The sequence below is a fragment of the Aquarana catesbeiana genome, linkage group LG13 (assembly GCF_042186555.1).
Source record: "Aquarana catesbeiana isolate 2022-GZ linkage group LG13, ASM4218655v1, whole genome shotgun sequence".
Classification (NCBI taxonomy): Eukaryota; Metazoa; Chordata; class Amphibia; order Anura; family Ranidae; genus Aquarana; species Aquarana catesbeiana.
In genome coordinates, this window is record NC_133336.1 from 65,976,007 (window position 1) to 65,995,297 (window position 19,291).

At 43.2% G+C, this 19,291-nt stretch overlaps 1 protein-coding gene across 1 annotated transcript in view; it reads right to left on the reverse strand.

The window, feature by feature from the left end:
- The window catches only part of PCNX4 (pecanex 4), a gene marked incomplete in the record, with an annotated part of 107,484 nt that extends 90,501 nt beyond the window's left edge, over positions 1–16,983 (reverse strand). The window contains 2 exon segments of the mRNA XM_073609723.1: positions 16,650–16,702; positions 16,848–16,983.
- Positions 16,984–19,291: the final 2,308 nt, after the last annotated feature.

The window sequence follows — 19,291 nt, forward strand, 5'->3', positions numbered from 1 at the left end:
TCCTGCCTCTAAACTCCCCTGTCCTATGTGTCCATGCACTGGAGAGTGCAAAATCTGATGCAGCTCTGCATAAAAACCAATCAGCTTTCATTTTTTTTGTCAAAGCTTAATTGAACATGCTGAAGTTAGAAGCTGATTGGCTACTATCCACAGCTGCACCAGATTTTGCCCTCTCCAGTTTTAGCAAATCAACCCCATAGGCTTTTAGCAGTGTTTAGTGGCAGGGGCTTTTAGAGGCAGAAAAAAACATTGCCAGTGCATCCAGCAGTGGCCTTTTGGCAGAAAAAAAATGCTGGTAAACACATTCTGCTACTCTTCCTGAGAATGGGGATACCACATGTGACAACTTTTTCAGAGCTTAGCAGCATAGAGGGACCCAAAATCCAAGAAGCAATTTGAGGTTTACGGATCTAATTTCCTGACCAGCTATCACATTTTGGAGGCCCTGGAGTGCCAAGATAGTAGAAACACACACAAAATTATCACATTTTGGAAAGCAAACACACAAAAGTATTTTTTAAGAGGCATGGCAAGTCTTTTGAACATTTCATTCATTGTCACGTTTTTAACAAATGAACTTTTTACACATATGGGCATACTTAGACTACCCCTCCTAAGTACAGGAATACCACATATGTAAGACGTTTTTGCAGCCTAGCCACACAGAGGTTAAAGTTGTCCATTTAATAGGACATTTTTCACATACAGAATTGGCTTACTTAGAATTTCACCCCAAAGCACATTCTGCTACTCCTCCCAAGTATGAGGATACCACATGTGTGAGAATTTCAATGTATAAACTGATTATATACTGGACATTGCATCTTATGCTTCACAAAAATAAACCAATTGTATCAAAAACAGTGTACTTTAACCACTTTAGCCCCGGACCATTATGCTGCCTAAGGACCAGAGGACTTTTTCCAATTTGGCACTGCGTCGCTTTAACTGCTAATTGGGCGGTCATGCAATGCTGTAGCCAAACGAAATTTGCGTCCTTTTCTTCCCACAAATAGAGCTTTCTTTTCATGGTATTTGATAACCTCTGCGGTTTTTATTTTTTGCGCTATAAATGGAAAAATACCGAAAATTTTGAAAAAAAATGATATTTTCTACTTTTTGTTATAAAAAAAATCCAATAAACTCAATTTTAGTCATACATTTAGGCCAAAATGTATTCGGCCACATGTCTTTGGTAAAAAAAAATGTCAATAAGCGTATATTTATTGGTTTGCGCAAAAGTTATAGCGTCTACAAACTAGGGTACATTTTCTGGAATTTACACAGCTTTTAGTTTATGACCGCCTATGTCATTTCTTGAGGTGCTAAAATGGCAGGGCAGTACAACCCCCCCCCAAATGACCCAATTTTGGAAAGTAGACACCCCAAGGAAATTGCTGAGAGGCATGTTGAACCCATTGAATATTTATTTTTTTGTCCCAAGTGATTGAATAATGACAAAAAAAAAAAAAATTTTACAAAAAGTTGTCACTAAATGATATATTGCTCACACAGGCCATGGGCATATGTGGAATTGCACCCCAAAATACATTCAGCTGCTTCTCCTGAGTATGGGGATACCACATGTGTGGGACTTTTTGGGAGCCTAGCCACGTACGGGGCCCCGAAAACCAATCACCGCCTTCAGGATTTCTAAGGGCATAAATTTTTGATTTCACTCCTCACTACCTATCACAGTTTTGAAGGCCATAAAATGCCCAGATGGCACAACCCCCCCCCCAAATGACCCCATTTTGGAAAGTAGACACCCCAAGCTATTTGCTGAGAGGCATGTTGAGTCCATGGAATATTTTATATTTTGACACAAGTTACGGGAAAGTGACACATTTTTTTTTCTTTTTGCACAAAGTTGTCACTAAATGATATATTGCTCACACAGGCCCTGGGCATATGTGGAATTGCACTCCAAAATACATTTAGCTGCTTCTCCTGAGTACGGGGATACCACATGTGTGGGACTTTTTGGGAGCCTAGCCACGTACGGGGCCCCGAAAACCAATCACTGCCTTCAGGATTTCTAAGGGTGTACATTTTTGATTTCACTCTTCACTGCCTATCACAGTTTCGGAGGCCATGGAATGCCCAGGTGGCACAAACCCCCCCCCCAAATGACCCCATTTTGGAAAGTAGACACCCCAAGCTATTTGCTGAGAGGCATGGTGAGTATTTTGCAGCTCTCATTTGTTTTTGAAAATGAAGAAAGACAAGAAAAAAACATTTTTTTTTTCTTTTTTCAAATTTCAAAACTTTGTGACAAAAAGTGAGGTCTGCAAAATACTCACTATACCTCTCAGCAAATAGCTTGGGGTGTCTACTTTCCAAAATTGGGTCATTTGGGGGGGTTTTGTGCCACCTGGGCATTCCATGGCCTCCGAAACTGTGATAGGCAGTGAAGAGTGAAATCAAAAATTTACGCCCTTAGAAAGCCTGAAGGCAGTGCTTGGTTTTCAGGGTCCCATACGCGGCTAAGCTCCCAAAAAGTCTCACACATGTGGTATCCCCGTACTCAGGAGAAGCAGCAGAATGTATTTTGGGGTGTAATTTCACATATTCCCATGGCATATTTGAGCAATATATCATTTAGTGACAACTTTGTGCAAAAAAAAAAAAAAAAAAAAATGTGTCTCTTTCCCGCAACTTGTGTCGCAATATAAAACATTCCATGGACTCGACATGACTCTCAGCAAATAGCTTGGGGTGTCTACTTTCCAAAATGGGGTCATTTGGGGGGGGGGTTGAACTGTCCTGGCATTTTATGCACAACATTTAGAAGCTTATGTCACACATCACCCACTCTTCTAACCACTTGAAGACAAAGCCCTTTCTGACACTTTTTGTTTACATGAAAAAATTTTTTTTTTTTTGTAAGAAAATTACTTTGAACCCCCAAACATTATATATTTTTTTAAAGCAAATGCCCTACAGATTAAAATGGTGGGTGTTTCATTTTTTTTTTTTCACACAGTATTTGCGCAGCGATTTTTCAAACGCATTTTTTGGGGAAAAAACACACTTTTTTAAATTTTAATGCACTAAAACACACTATATTGCCCAAATGTTTGATGACATAAAAAAGATGATCTTAGGCCGAGTACATGGATACCAAACATGACATGCTTTACAATTGCGCACAAACGTGCAGTGGCAACAAAATAAATACATTTTTAAAAGCCTTTAAAAGCATTTACAGGTTACCACTTTAGATTTACAGAGGAGGTCTACTGCTAAAATTACTGCCCTCGATCTGACCTTCGCGGTGATACCTCACATGCATGGTGCAATTGCTGTTTACCTTTGACGACAGACCGCCGCTTGCGTTCGCCTTAGCAAGAGAGCAGGGGGCGACAGGGGTGCTTTTTTTTTTTTCTTTATTATTTTTTTGCTTTTTTATCTTATTTTTAAACTGTTCCTTTCATTTTTTTTTTTAATCATTTTTATTGTTATCTCAGGGAATGTAAATATCCCCTATGATAGCAATAGGTAGTGACAGGTACAGGTAGTGATAGATCTCTCCTCTGCCCTCAAAGCATCTGACCACACCAAGATCGGTGTGATAAAATACTTTCCCAATTTCCCAATGGGGCTGTTTACATCCGGCGAAATCTAAGTAATAAAATTCTCGTAGCTTCATGTTCCTTAGGCCATAGAGATGATTGGAGCCATTCTGGTCTCTGATCAGCTCTATGGTCAGCTGGCCGAATCAACGGCCGCATTCTCAGGTTCCCTGTTGAGACAGGAGAGCCAGAGAAAAATACGGAAGACGGTGGGGGGGGGGGGGGGGGGGTCATTCCCTCCCACTGCTTGTAAAAGCAGTCTAGAGGCTAATTAGCCGCTATGATTGCTTTTACGTGAAAGCCGACCCCTGGCTGAAAAGAATGATACCAAGATGATACCTAAACCTGCAGGCATCATTCTGGTATAACCACTCAAAGTTGTGAATGGCGTACCTGAAGACATAAAAATGGTTAACAATAAAACACAGTAAACGGTAAAGTATAAAAAATTGCATACCTGAAAAGCAAACATGATAAAACATAATAACAATAAAACATTGCAGAATAGAATACAGTAAAAAAGAGCAGAACAATAGAGAGAGAATAGAGAGAGAACAATAAAACGACAATTATTTTTTTTTTATTTTATATATATATTTTTTTTTTACACTTTTTTTTTGTAACTAACTTTTATAACTGTAACCGGTTCCAGGTTCGGGTCTCTCAAAATGCGACGGCATCTTGGGAGACCCTGTGAAAGTGTGCCTAGTCTGTGCAATGCTGTACGCTACGCTAATACTCAACTAGTGTATGGTAGCGTTCAAAACATTCACCAATGCAAAGACCAGGATTGTCAGGACAGGAGGGACAATAATACCAGGTGTCACGCCTATATCCGCGCTTGCTGCAGACACAACATTTTTTTGGGGGGGTTCGTTGGGTAGGGGTACTCGGGAGGACATAAAGAAAATGCCTCTCATGCAGCCGACTGCATTTGGTTGGGGATGTGAATGGGGGAAGTACGGGCGCTGCAGAAGTGGTGGGTTCCCAATTAGGATTGGCGAATGCAGCAGGAAGGGCACTATGGGCACGACGGGCCTGTTTGTCTTCTTCTTGGTGGCAGCTGGACACTACTTGTGCTTGCCACCTCACCAGCTTGAACTGCACTTATGGGACTCGCCACGTCACCAAGTGTTACTGCAGTGCTGGTTTGACTACGACCGGGGTGTACTAGGCCGCTGGTGCTTGCCAGTTCACCAAAACGCTACCAAAAAAACTGTTAACGATCGCAGGGATCAGGCCTGACTCTGCGAACGGAGTTTTGTAAGTGACAGTGATCGATCGATACTGCACTTGGGTGGGCTGGCCCGGGCGGAGGGGCAAAACGCAGGTGCTAGCAGGTATCTGGGCTGATCCCACTAACACTGCGTTTTTGGGAACCCTAAACTGCTGGGGACGCTAGTACAGATCTGATCGGATCAGATATTGATCCGTTCAGATACTATACCACTAAGGGAGGCGCATGCTGCGTGCGTGGGTGTTAGCGGTACTGGCGCTAATCTGACGCTGCCTGGGGTGACGCATATCACCGCCAGGCGATCAGGGGGCTAAACCTTTATTCGGTAATAAATGGCGGGTGCCTTGACACTATAAAAAATAAACAAACTAACCAGCGTCACCCGTATCAGTTATACGGTGATCAGTGGTGAAAGGGTTAACTAGGGGGCAATCAAGGGGTTAAAACATTTATTAGGAAGTATATGGGGGTCCCTGTCGCTATAAAACGCTGACGGCGAACCTAAATATTTACCTCCCTAACTATCGTCACCAGCGACACTAATACAGCGATCAGAAAAATGATCGCTTAGCGACACTGGTGACGGGGGGTGATCAAGGGGTTAAAACTTTATTGGGGGGGGTTAGGGGGGTATCCTAGACCTAAAGGGGGCTAACAGTAACTGTCCCACCACACTAACTGTCACAAACTGACACCATGCAGTAATCAGAAAAAAAAAAAAAACTGCTTGGTGTCAGTGTGACGGGGGGGGGTGATTGGGGGGGATCGGGGGTGTAATGTATACCTGGCGTGTTCTACTGTGTGTGTGTTGTGCACTCACATTCCAGTCTTCTCTCCTCGGCGCCGGAACGGAAAATGCCGAGCCGAGGAGAGATGACATCATTTCCTCTGCCTCTGTGTACAATACAGAGGCAGGGAAATGATCCCATTGTCTGGGAGCGATCGCGATGGGGGGGGCACGAATGGATGGCCTCCCCCTCACCACCGATCGCCGGGGAGGACTTGCCGACCGCCGCAGGCACCGGGGGGTCCCCGCGGGCAGGCAAGGACGTACCTGTACGTCCTTTTGCCTGCCCGTGCCGCTCTGCCGATGTACATCGTCGTGCGGCGGTCGTCAAGTGGTTAATGGTTGCCTCTGTACGAGTGGTCAGGGAATATAGCTAAATGCCGTATCACCTATAGCAGTCCTCTTTCCTATAAGCCAAGCAAGCCTAGCCTACTGGTACATGGCTGCCTTGTTCTAAGTTCACAGGCCAGGAGGTACAGGAGGCTGAAAAAGTTCCTGTGCTTCCAAGAGTGCAGTTTCCCACAGGGGATGGCTGAGACTGGTGTTTTGCAGGAACATAGTCAGTGTGACGTGCAGATGGGTCAGTTCAGGCAGCAGGCAGAGACATGGTCAGTAAACAGGCAAAGGATCAGTCCAGGCGGCAGACAGAAACATGGTAAATAAACAGGCCAGGATCAGTACACACAGCAGGCAGTGGCAACAACACTGTACTGAAGTGGCAATGATCAGGAATACTGTTGCTGGCTGAACTGGCTTTGATGAAACTGTACTGATGTTGTGGCAATCAGGGATACTGTTGACTGCTGCACTGGCTCTGGCGACACGTGTGGTTAGCAATCAGTAACATTGCTGCTGGTGATATTGTCACTGGTGTGGCAGTGATCAGGAATACCGCTGATGGCTTACACTGGTCTGGCAACACTGGGGACTGGTGTGGTAATGATCAGGAATACTGTTGCTGGCTTACATTGGTCTGATGAAACTGGGACTAGTGTTGCAGCGACCAGGAACATTGTTGATGGTGCACACTGATCTGGCGACACTAGGACTGGTGTAGTGGGGAACAGAAACACTGTTGATGGCGTACATTGGTCTGGGGACACTGCAGGAAACACTCTGTTTACTCTCACAATTGATCACTGTGGGAGGAAATGGTTCAAAGGCTGCAACATGCAGCCTTTGTTTACAAGGGTGATCAGTGTGACTGGTCACAGCAATCACATGGTACAGGGCCGATTTTATTGGCCCTGTACCCCGATTTGTGATCCGCTGTGTCCCAAGGACACAGTCATCACATTGCACGCCGCAGCACACTCTAGAGGGCTTGCACCAGCAGTGGGCGGCCATATATATATATATATACATACACGTCTCCCTGCCCTCAGTAAGCCACGGCCCGGCTGTTTGAGTACAATGGTCGGATGGGAGGCGGTTAGGTAGCTCTCTGACAATTTTTAGTGTGGACAAAATAGTGTGTAGAGGAAGCATTTAATATTTTTTTAAAATGATTGTGCTGATTTTTATACATGTTTTTCAGACTCTTGCTTGTGGCACAGAAATCTAAGCATATTTAACGAGTACACAGAGGCTTGAGTTTTATGTAACCATGTCCTCATTATTAACATAATTTGGCCACACCCACTGTTAGCCACAATGAGCCATGCACACTACACTGCTGCTCCCTTTTGGGTGCTCAAAGGTCCCCTATGCACCAATATAGCATTCATGTCCTTTTTTTGCAAAAATATCAAAGCTTTCCATTAAGACCCCTTTCACACTGAGCCTCCCCGGGCGTCATCAGTAAAGCGGCGCTATATTTAGCTCCACTTTACCGTTGTTTTAGCGGCACTATTCGGCCGCTAGCGGGGGCGGTTTTAACCCCCCCTGTTAGCTGCCAAAAAGGGGTTAAGTCTGCCCACAAAACGCCGCTGCAGTGGCGTTTTGCCGGCGGTATGGCAGCGCTGCCCCATTGATTTCAATGGGCCGAGCGGTGGAGGAGTGGTGTAGCAGCGGTGTATTCACCGCTGCTACACGGCTGCTGGCAGGACTTTTTGTGACGCCCTGCCAGTGCAGCGCCCCAGTGTGAAAGCACTCTGGCTTTTACACTGGGTTTGCAGCTGAGGCTTTTTTCAGGGCTATGCAGGCGCTATTTTTAGCACTGTAGCGCCTGAAAAACGCCTCAGTGTGAAAGGGGTCTAAATCTACAGTCACTTACTTTTCTTGTGTTAATCCATATATCCAGACGTTTCCATTAGTAATGTCTTCTTCCTTAACAGACTAGAGGTCATGACACAGGAAGAAGTTGACCAGCTGACCTCATTAGCACACACCCTGCATCATCCACCCTCCCACTCCCAGGTGCACGTTTTTTAAATGAAATGCAATCAATCAGTGATCACCCTTCTCACTAAATACACAATATACAATCAGATTGCATAGTGTATGGCCATCTTTATACAAGTACATAGAAGGGAGTGGACAGAAACACTCAGCTGTCAAGCCCCGTTCCTCTGCATAGCGAGAGCTCGCATTCCCACATGCGTTTTTTTTTTGTTTTTTTTTTTGCGGGGGGGGGGGGGGTGTTTTGGAGCATTTTCACTCATCACACATAGGACAGCCCATCCACCTGAATGGGCTGCCCTACACATAGCAATCGCCCCAAAGAAGCTTCAGAACTTTTTTTAGAGTTGAGCTTGGTGCGTTTTTTACTGCGATTTTTGGTGCAGTGCATTTCTGAAATGCAAGGAAACGCACAGATGTGAATCGAGCCTCATTGTTGTTGTGTTATCGCACCAATTTCACTTTCAGGCCCCATTCACATCTAGCATAGTGGGAGCGAACGTTTTGTGGCTTGTTTTTCCTGTGACATGCATAGGGCAGCCTGCTGATTTCAATGGGATAAACTACATGTGGTCAATGGAACATTTTGGCGTTTTGTGGGTTGTGTGTTTTTTACTGTGCGTTTTTTTCACATTGCAAAATATGTGTTTGCTTCTGTGTTTGGTGTGCCGTTAACAATTAATGGCACTAAAAGCGCAACTAGTAATTTTAGGTGTATAAACATGGCCATACACTATACAATCTGATTGTACAAACAGCCATAAAGACAACGAAGTAAGTGTCTGTATAATTAATGGAAAGCTTTGATATTTTTGCAAAAGAAGTACATAAATGGTACATTGGTACATAGGGGAGCTGGAATTTAGAAAAAAAAAACATAAACTTAGCCTTTAAGTTTAATCTTGCATCGATATTTCATTTGGCATGTTGAAGTGTGCAGGAGATGACAGATGAGATAACAGTCCATGTGGATAGAGCTGTAGTATTGAAAACAGGAGAAGGATCTCCTGGGTTCTGTAAAGTTCACCATACACTATACAATCTTTTCAATCTCCTTATAGAATGCAGGGTCCCGATAGGGGGGGTCCTGGGTATAATCAGGGACATGTTCCATCATCAGGCCCCAGGGACAGAATCAGAACTTTGGTCATGTTTCAGGTACTTTTCGTCCCGCCCCTATGATACATAGCCAGAATTTAGCCCCTCCAGGACGAGGTTGTGGCAATCACACCAATGCCCGGGGGCGAGGCCTATTCTTCAATCATGCTATGGGTAAGCCTGTTAATTCACAGCAGGCTATGAATGGGGAGATTAATCGGGGTTATCCCTATTATAACGGACCTTATCAACAGAGGGTTGATGTTGATTGGGAATATAACGTTGCTACACATAACAGCTTCTGTTCTACACAAAAAAATGGTCCAGAACGGGATTATAATCAAGGTGATGCCTGATATAATCACAATACAGTGGAGGTCAATTCCAATGTACCATATCAACCCTTGTATGGGAACACATCAAACCAAGAAAATCTGGGACCGCGTGGCCAGGGACACCAGAGTTGGGGTTTTTCCAAGCCCAACCGGGGCAAAAAAAAGCCAGTAGAAAGAAGCGAGGAACCAGAGGGGGGAGGAAACTACGAGCAAAAAAGATCAAAATTGTAGTCGGTAAAGGGATTTTTAACCTCAGTATCACGGTTTTGACAGATTCTGAAAGATTAGTTTTAGATAAGGGCCTCAAATTTGTGCCACCAAGGAATTTGAATAAATTTGAAACCTATATGGATGTGCACAAATTTGTACGCAAGTTAAATATTAAGGGGTATGTAACCACTAACCCCCAGTAAAGATAATAGAGTGGTGTCAACTGAGTATACCCATTCCGGTTTAGCCAACGTTTCTTTATTCAATCCTCCAGGCGCATTAGCACCCTCATTAAAGGTATTTAGGGATGTAATACTTAGAGATCTAGACCAATTAGAGATAAAAAAGTTAGAACTAATAAGGCATTGCAGGAGGGTCTGACACTGGCCTGAGTCAAGCTGATCTGGCTCCCTCAGCCAGAGCACTTGCCCTCAGATTATTTCCACTCGCCAAATGCGAGCTGGCGAGTGGAAATTTTGAGGGCTGCTTAAAGGCATGCTGTGTAGCACAGTGCTTGTGCTGTGTAATTCTTTTCTTCCTACTTTGTAATAAACCTGGTTGATCCTGCCAGTTCCTGTGTCCCCCTGCCCCTGCTGACCACGGTAATCATAGCTACTGAGCTCTAATTACTGTGGTCAGTTTACGTGCCTCTGTCATCCACTGTCTCTCCTCTGACAGTCTCTCCCTCTCACCGCTATTCAGCTGCATAATGCAGCAGTTATTAATGTATCCCCTACTGATTATCCTTCCATTACCACAAGTGTATGTGGTTGTTTAAAATGAAAAGGCTAAATTCCTTTTGTCACACCACAGCTCTGCGGTCACATGATCCCCCTATGCTGACTGGCCTCAATCTATGAAGCGATGGGGGAGGGGCCAGATATTCCCCTCTGCTGGCCGGCTGATGTCACAGGGGAATCTTGGCCCCTCCCACTTCTCTCCATAGATCAAGGCCGGCCAGCACAGGGGGATCACGTGACCGCACAGCTGTGATGTGACAAAAGGTATTTAATCTTTTTATTTTAAACAAACGCAGGATACCTGCATGGGATACATGTAAAGTCCCATAGTGACTTTACAAACACTTTTGTAAGTCACTGTTTGTGTCCCATCAATTAGGTTTCTCTTCACTTTCTGTCCCAGAGGCACAACAGGTGGTAAAAGTAATGCACTCCAAACTCGGCAGTTGTCATCAGAACAAGCATCCACGTTGGAAGATTTTCTCTCACCTCTTGTCCTGTGACAAAGCTAAAATTTCTTATTTCCTGTCATTATCCCCTTGCATTCAAAAGGGGATTAAAGAGGAAGTAAAACTTGATGGGTTTTATGCACGCTCGCCATTTCTAAAGGAGTCTAAAGTGCGCCTGAGCCGTTGTCTACGGCGCATGCGCCGTAGACATCTGCGGTCGCCTTTTTTGTAAATATCTCCTAAACGGTGGAGGTTTGGGAGATATTTCAAGCACCTACAGGTAAGCCTTAATCTACAAGACTCTGGTCCGGCTGCACCTGGAGAATGCTGTCCAGTTCTGGGCACCAGTCCCCAGGAAGGATGTACTGAAAATGGAGCGAGTACAAAGAAGGGCAACAAAGCTAATAAAGGGTCTGGAGGATATTAGTTATGAAGAAAGGTTGCGAGCACTGAACCTATTCTTATTAGGGACAAATTTTCCGCGCTTAGGAAGTAAAGGAACTGCAGCCCCCCTATGAAGAACACCACCAGGTGGAGTTCAGGATAATAAAATAGTGCAAAAAAAGGGGAATTGGCGCTGTTCGTGAAAGTAAAATATATATTTGTGAAAAAAAACTTCTGAATAAATAATATATAAAACTTAAAATTCGACCCAAATTATAACAATAAAAACGAAACCAAGTGAGTGTATCATAAACACATAAAAAAATGAAAATGAAAATGTGAGCAGTGAAAAATAGATTGCTGAATATATAAATGAGTGAGTGGGGATATGTGAATGTGTCTTCAATCATGTGTAACTCTGTAAATCTACAAAAATTTAAGTGTGAGAAAAAACGAAAATGACATAAAGAAACAGGTGCATATCATCTGTGGTGTTACCCTCAATATATACTCTCAATAAAACTATGACTGGAGGCACCTGAACACCAGTAAAAGATATGTAAAACCAACAAAAAATTGTATATATGTATAATGACCAGGCAACAGAATAATGGATAAAAGGTAAAAAAAATTAAAAATTAAAAAAATTAAAAATAAACAAATTATAAAATTATATATACGTGACTGTATATATAAATAAAGTCCCAAAAACAATCAGATGTCCATTGGTAGGTGACTAAGTGTATGGAAAAAAGTCCCAAAACGATAGTTCAAATAACGATCTGTGAATGGTGGACTGTGCACACATAAATAAACCGTGACTCTTCAGTGCTCCCCTCTTCCAACCGCATGTCCCTCTTTTTATTGCACTCACCAGAGCGCCTCACCCCTGCAGGGGTAACAGCCATAAAAGCTAAATCCAGATGGAGATGTCCCCCTGGGTAAGAAATCCCTCTGGTGTCACACAGCTATATATCAGAACATAGGGTGTACCAATATGGCAGCGCCTCAAATGACGTCCATGTGACGAAACGCGCAAGGCGGGACATACTTGGTACGCAACACGTCACTTTCTTTTACCTGTTTTTTCCGTTTTTTGTATCCTCGGCTATGGAACGCACGCCGGGACTATGCAGCGGAACTGCCTATGTACCTTATATCACACTGGGTGGAGTATTACAGCTCTCCTAAGTGTGGGTTTTATGAGATTTCTATCACATCATTATTTCTATGAAAATGTAATTAATAAAAGACTTTGGTTCTACGGATTCACGCTATGAGGCTTGTTTCTTCCATCCATATATGGATATCCGAAAGTGTTGAGGAACCCGTAACCGCATAGAGAGGCTGTTGGGAGCTGTGTGACACCAGAGGGACATCCCCATCTGGATTAAGCTTTTACGCCTGTTACTCCTGCAGGGGTGAGGCGCTCTGGTGAGTGCAATAACAAAAGGGGCATGCGGTTGGAAGAGGGGAGCACTGAAGAGTCACGCTTTATTTATGTGTGCACAGTCCACCATTCACAGATCGTTATTTGAACTATCGTTTTGGGACTTTGTCACTATATATATTTTTTCCATACACTTAGTCACCTAACAATGGACATCTGATTGATTGTTTTTGGGACTCTCTTTATATATACAGTCACGTATATATAATTTTATAATTTGTTTATTTTTTTTCACCTTTTATCCATTATTCTGTTGCCTGGTCATTATACATATATACAATTTTTTGTTAGTTTTACACATCTTTTACTGGTGTTCACGTGCCTCCAGTCATAGTTTTATTGAGGGTATATATTGGAGGTAACACCACAAATGATATGCACCTGTTTCTTTATGCCATTTTAGTTTTTTCTCGCACTTGATTTTTTGCAGATATACAGAGTCACACGTGATTGAAGACACATTCACATATCCCCACTCACTCATTTATATATTCAGCAATCTATTTTTCACTGCTAACATTTTCATTTTCTTATGTGTTTATGATACACTCACTTGGTTTAGTTTTTATTGTTATAATTTGGGCCGTATATTAAGTTTTATACATTATTTATTCAGAGGTTTTTTTTCTCACAAATATATATTTTACTTTCACGAACAGCGCCAATTCCCCTTTTTTGCACTATTTTACTGAACCTATTCTCTCTGGAGAAGAGACGCTTGAGAGGGGACATGATTTCAATTTACAAATGCCGTAATGGTGACCCCACAATAGGGATAAAACTTTTTTTGCGTAAAGGAGTTTAACAAGACAATAATAATATACCCCCCACCCCAATGTAGCAAACATACTAAAATACTTAACTTTAGCACTGCTCTCGCAGCAGCCTATTCATGAAAAACATCACGACAGGGCCCTATGCTTAGTGCGCACATGCGCCATGGCCCTATTCTTTCATATGGCTGCTCTGGGACATTGTGATGATGAGCTAACCATAGGAGCAAATGGACTGAGCATGTGCATGTTTATAATACACTGTGCTTTTTTTTTTTTTTTTTTTTTTTTTTTTTTATGTTTTATTGAAATAACAAAAAACAGTATACTTGAGAGCATTATATTGAGAATACAAGGGGTAACTTGTCAACAGTGCTGACATAGGCAATTGTGGTACATCTTCCCAAAGTATAGTAGTAGACTGACAACAACCCTACTCAATGTCCAACATAGTCATCAACTTCCTGCCCTCCTGAAATAAACCTCAATGGGAGTTTTAACGGAGTCAAATGTTCTGTCTACCCAGCATTCTTGTACACCCACTGAAGGGTAGTCCAGTAAACTTTAACTAAGAAGAGGGAGGGGGGCAGGAGAGGGAGGACGAAGGGAGGGGCAGAAGGAGAAGAGGAAGGGGGGGGAAGGAGAAGAGGAAGGGGAGGAGGAGGGGATGGTGGTGGGGGGCACAATATCAGAGCTATAAAGCACCCATGCTTCCAAATGGGACAAAAACAAACAAACAAGGACAGCCAGCAGGGGGGATCTCATACATTGCCAATGTCCCTTGTACTCTCAGGGTGAGCCTCATTTTGTTTTAGCAAGTTAATTTAAACTGTAAGGTGCCTAGCCTGCACCCACGCCGCCCATATTTTTTCAAATTTTTGAGGGCAGTTCCGACCCATGTAAGTGAGTTTATACAAGGGCAGAACTGCATTAATGAGCGTATTCCATGCTGAGAGCAAAGGAGGATCTGGGAGTTTAATACACTGTGCTTTAGCAAACTAAAAGTCAAACATTTAAGGTTTAAACTTTAAGGGTCGTTATATAAAATCTATATCAAACACATTAGCTCAATACAAATAAGCACTGAGCAAAATTGTACTGAATGAAAAGTAAGCATAAAAGTACATTCGTAAACGATGAGGATCTACGGCGCTACTGTGTAGAGTAAAAACAAATGGGACACAAAAAATAGGTTCTAAGTGCCTAAAAAGGATAAATGTGAATGAGGGAGACAGCCTGGTAAAAGCAGATAAAAAATGGGGACAGAATGTACAATAAAAAGTAATAATAAAAAAACGATGATAACGAAATGATAGGATGAAAAAAAACTCACTCTTGGAAGTGGAGAAAATACTTGTCATTTGAGGGGCGGTAGGACTCGTTCAAGCACTATGGAGAGATAGCTGAAAGAAGTGAGACAGAGAAGCCTGTGATGCGGTGACAAGCGGGTGGGGGGTGATGTCCGGCTGTTCTGATGGAGGTCAGCGGCTGCAGATGGAGTATCAGACCACTCGTTGGGACGCCTGTGGCTGTAGGCAGTGGCTCGGCCTCTCTCAGTAGATGCTGGTGAGAGAGGTCAGGGCTGTGCTGTGGATGGCAGAGCTCACCCAATGGGATGTGAAGGCGGCTCACGATGAGATGTCAGGCTAATTGGAGGGTGTCGGCAGCAGTGGCTACAACAGCTGAGCTGTCATATGGAAGCTGGAGCTGTTTGTGCAGACTTGGACGTGACCGTTTCGGGTTGAGGATGATGGCACTCCGTGGTGTAGCGGAGGCTGTGCTGACCCGAGGAGGGGGCGCCAGACACCCTGCAGTGCACCGGCGCTCCCAACCTGTCAGCCTGCTCCGATGGGGTCGGCTGGGTTCAGGTCTCCACGAGGGTGATGTAGAAGGGCGTGGTTACACTTTTAAGGGCTCCGCCCCTTTATCAAACCAATAGCCGCGGCTACCGACATCCTCCAATTAGCCTGAAATTTCTTCGTGAGCCACCTTCACATTCCATTGGTGAACTCTGTCATTCACAGCACAGCCCTGACATTTCACCAGCATCTGCTGCAAGTGACTTCCTACAGCCACAGGCATCCCACTGAGCGGTCTGACACTCCATTTGCAGCCGCTGAACCCCCCCCCCTCCACTTGTCACCGCATCACAGGCTTCTCTGTCTCATTTCTGTCAGCTGTCTTTCCATAGTGCCTGAGCGAGTCCCACCGCCCCTTATTTGACAAGTATTTTCTACACTTTATTATACTATTCCTTTAACATCATTTTTTTTATTATTACTTTTTATTGTACATTCTGCCCCCATTTATATCTGCTTTTACCAGGCTGGCGCCCTCTCTCCCTCATTCATAAAACCACATTAGTGCCACAGCATTTGTTGATCTCAGTGTCTATTTGTCCTGAAGAAACCGAGGAACTCTGGAAGCCGCACATCGGTCTGATGATAAGTGTTTTTATTAATAAAAAGCTGGATCATAGAAGAATACAAAACACTACAGCAGAAGTGTACAGGGATCATCTGACGCGTTTCGCACTTATAACAAGTGCTTACTCATGAGTAAGCACTTGTTATGAGTGTGAAACGCATCAGATGATCCCTGTACACTTCTGCTGTAGTGTTTTGTATTCTATGATCCAGCTTTTTATTAATAAAAGCACTTATCATCAGACCGGTGTGCGGCTTCCAGATTTCCTCGGTTTCTTCGCTTCATCCTGCATCAGCCAGCACCTGGGACTCTTTCCCTTGAAGGATAAAATTATACCTGTTTTCCTTTCCACTGATTTGAACCTACCTGAGTGGTGGAACTTTTTTCTGCTTGTCTATTTGTCCTATTGAGGTATTTTCTCAAACAAGCTGCATGTTAGCAGATAGTACTTGTGTACCCAAAAAAATAATTTATTCAACTGTAATTGATGCATTGGTTTTTAAAACAAAATGGGTACCTTTTGTGTACAGTATAGCAGATGTGTCACTTTTGAGAAAGTAGGTCTCTTTTTCTTATTTTTTGTGTACTCTTGAGAAGAAAAAAATGTGCAAAAATACAAAGATATACAGTATACAAACACATACGCATACGTCTATATGCTAACACAAAAATAACACGCTATATCGGCAATATTTTCCTGGCACAGACGTCTACAGAGCAAGACACCAAAACAACTTACAATGACAGTGCAGATGTAACAGGTAAGGAATCCCCAGCCAGGGAAATAATAGATCCACTGGGATTATAGGAGATCTATAAACATATAAATTGACTTAGTATTTACCTGCCAAATAACAGGAAGTTCTCTTCTCAATTGCATCACAACCTTCAGATTTCCTGTTAAAAAAGGCAATTCAAATCAATATCTGCTTTTTGCCATTCACCTAATAAAAAGGCATAAAAAACAAAAACTGTCTTCCACATAAATGTTTTTTTTTTCTACAACAGGCAGATAAAAAGTTAGATGTTTCAAAAGTCATACCTTGTAGGCATTGTTTTCCAAGTCGAATATCTATAGCGCTTTCAAATAAAACTTTCCCTTTTTTATCGCATTGGCAACTTTTAGCTTTTGGTGTCAGAAACCTTTGTGCGGCATTGCGTTCCCTTAGTGATTGTAAACTGAACACCTAGCAACCTCTAACAGTGACACAGTACACCAGTTATTCAGGTGACTGGCCTCTGAGTCACAGCATACAATTAAACTCCTCACTAGTAAACACAGAAAGGATAAAGAAATAAAATAACGGGACAATTTACATGTTCTTAAGGGGAAAGTACAGGGTTACCCCAGCTTGAGTCAATATTGTGATGCAAAGCTCACATTTTTAAAGCTGAACTACAGGAATTTAGCTAATTTGTAAAATGTGCTGGATTAGTAAGTATTGAATCCAACAAGGTGTGTGCCACTTCATGGACTTATCTCTTTAATGCACAGTTTAGATTTTCTATGAGTATCGGGAGCATAACTATCGTTATACTTCCAGCACTCCAATGCTGGACCTTCTGGTCTCAGCTCCTGAGGCTGCAGAGTCGCATGCAAACACAGTGCCCCCCGCCCTTTCCTCTTCCTGCCCAATCACTGAGTGCTTTGCTGTGTGTCTGGGTTGCTTGAATACAATAGCCAATAGCTGTTAGCGTGGATCGATTTATTTTTCTTGTTCAGCCCCACAGGTCTGAGCAAGGAAAATGGAGCAGTGTATGGCCAGCCTAAATTTGCCACTTTCAGTCACTAACAGCTTTGTTAAAGTGTATGCCAGGTAAAAATAAAAATACACAGATGCACTTCATATCTATACGTGCATATTTGCCCAGGTTTTATCCCTTTAACACGACCCTGTCCCCAAATTAAAAAAATGCAGGTAAAAGCATAGAGAAATCAAGTCGTTTTAATGCTTATCTGCATTGTTTTTCATTTCCATAAATTATTTTTTATTCACTTGCAAAGTGCCTCTGAACTAGCTGTAAAATGTAAATACTCCAAGAAAGTCAGTTCCCTGGCACAACCCCTTCCTCCTTAAACATAACAGCCCTCTCCTCTTCTGGGAGTGTCTATATACTGTCTGTGCTGGCCCAGGATCCTCTGCCCCCCCCCCCCTCCCTACAGAACATTACATAAGGAATGCTATAGAGTGTCACTTAACATTCTGTACCCATCAGCATTGTTGGGGCTTTTGGATTTCTACACAGGTTCATAACATGCATGAAATACGTTAAATGTACATATAGTTTTATGGAAAGAGATTTGTTGAAATGATTGTTCCGGCGAAAGACACTACAAGTACAGGACAATACCAGTTGGTCTGCCAGTAACATTCTCAATGATTTCAATGGGCAAGTGGAATGCCTGCCAAATGCACATGACAAGTCAAAATTGCAGGCATGTGAAAAGACCTGAGTGGTCTTCATGTCCGCATGTAGGTAGGCAGTCGGGGGGGGGGGGGGGGGTTTAACCACCCATTTTACCACCCTCTTGCCTCCTGTGTAAACAGGGACTAAGGCTCGGTAAGCTGTAGTACATATCAAAATTTACCCTCGTTCAGCAGATCCCCAGCTTATTAGTACCCTTGTTTAGCAGATCCCCAGCTTATTAGTACCCTCGTTTAGCAGATCCCCTGCTCAGTGGTACCACAGCTCTGCTGATGCCCCTCTCAGTAGTGCCCCCAGGTCTGCTGATCCCCTGCTCAGTAGTAACCCCCCCACGCTCTGCTGATCTTTTGGTTTTCTGATCTTTCTCTCTCTCCGGTTCCCTGCTTATCTCCCACTATATTGCTCCCTTGCTGTGCACCACGCGTGACATCTGATAGTTTCTCCTGCTCCGATCCCCCAGCTCTGCTGACCCTACACCACTCAGTCCTCTCTCACCTTCCACTATAGCATTCCCAATATGCACACCATGTGTGTCGTCTTTTAGCTGCTCTACTCCAATCTGGACCCCACTCAACTTCCAGCTGCTCCATGCTGTGCACCAGGTGTGACATCTGCACCATACTCTCCCAGAATATATACACATGAACTGGAACTGACTGCTGATGGCATCTTTCTGGTTCACTTGTTGGTTTCCTGGTGCTTCTTGGGGTATCTCATACCCGCAATACCTCCAAACCAAAGTGAAGCTAACCCTGAATAAAAAGCCTCTCAAAAGGTGAAGGTGTTGTTAGTGAGCTTTGTCATAGATTTCTATGGAGGCTTTGGAGATGCTTTGAAGCAGCAAGAAAGCAACATGGGGTATCATTTTTGAAGCAAATGCAATTAGTGAACAGGACTGTAAGCTGACCATTTTATTTAGCGACAGGTGCTTTGATTGCCATTCAGAGTGCTTTAAAAAAACTTGTCCAATGCCACATTTTAAATCAAGTGTAAACAAGCCCTTACAACCCAATTTTATGGGTCAGGTCTGACCTGCCTGAAAACAGCAGATCCTCTTAA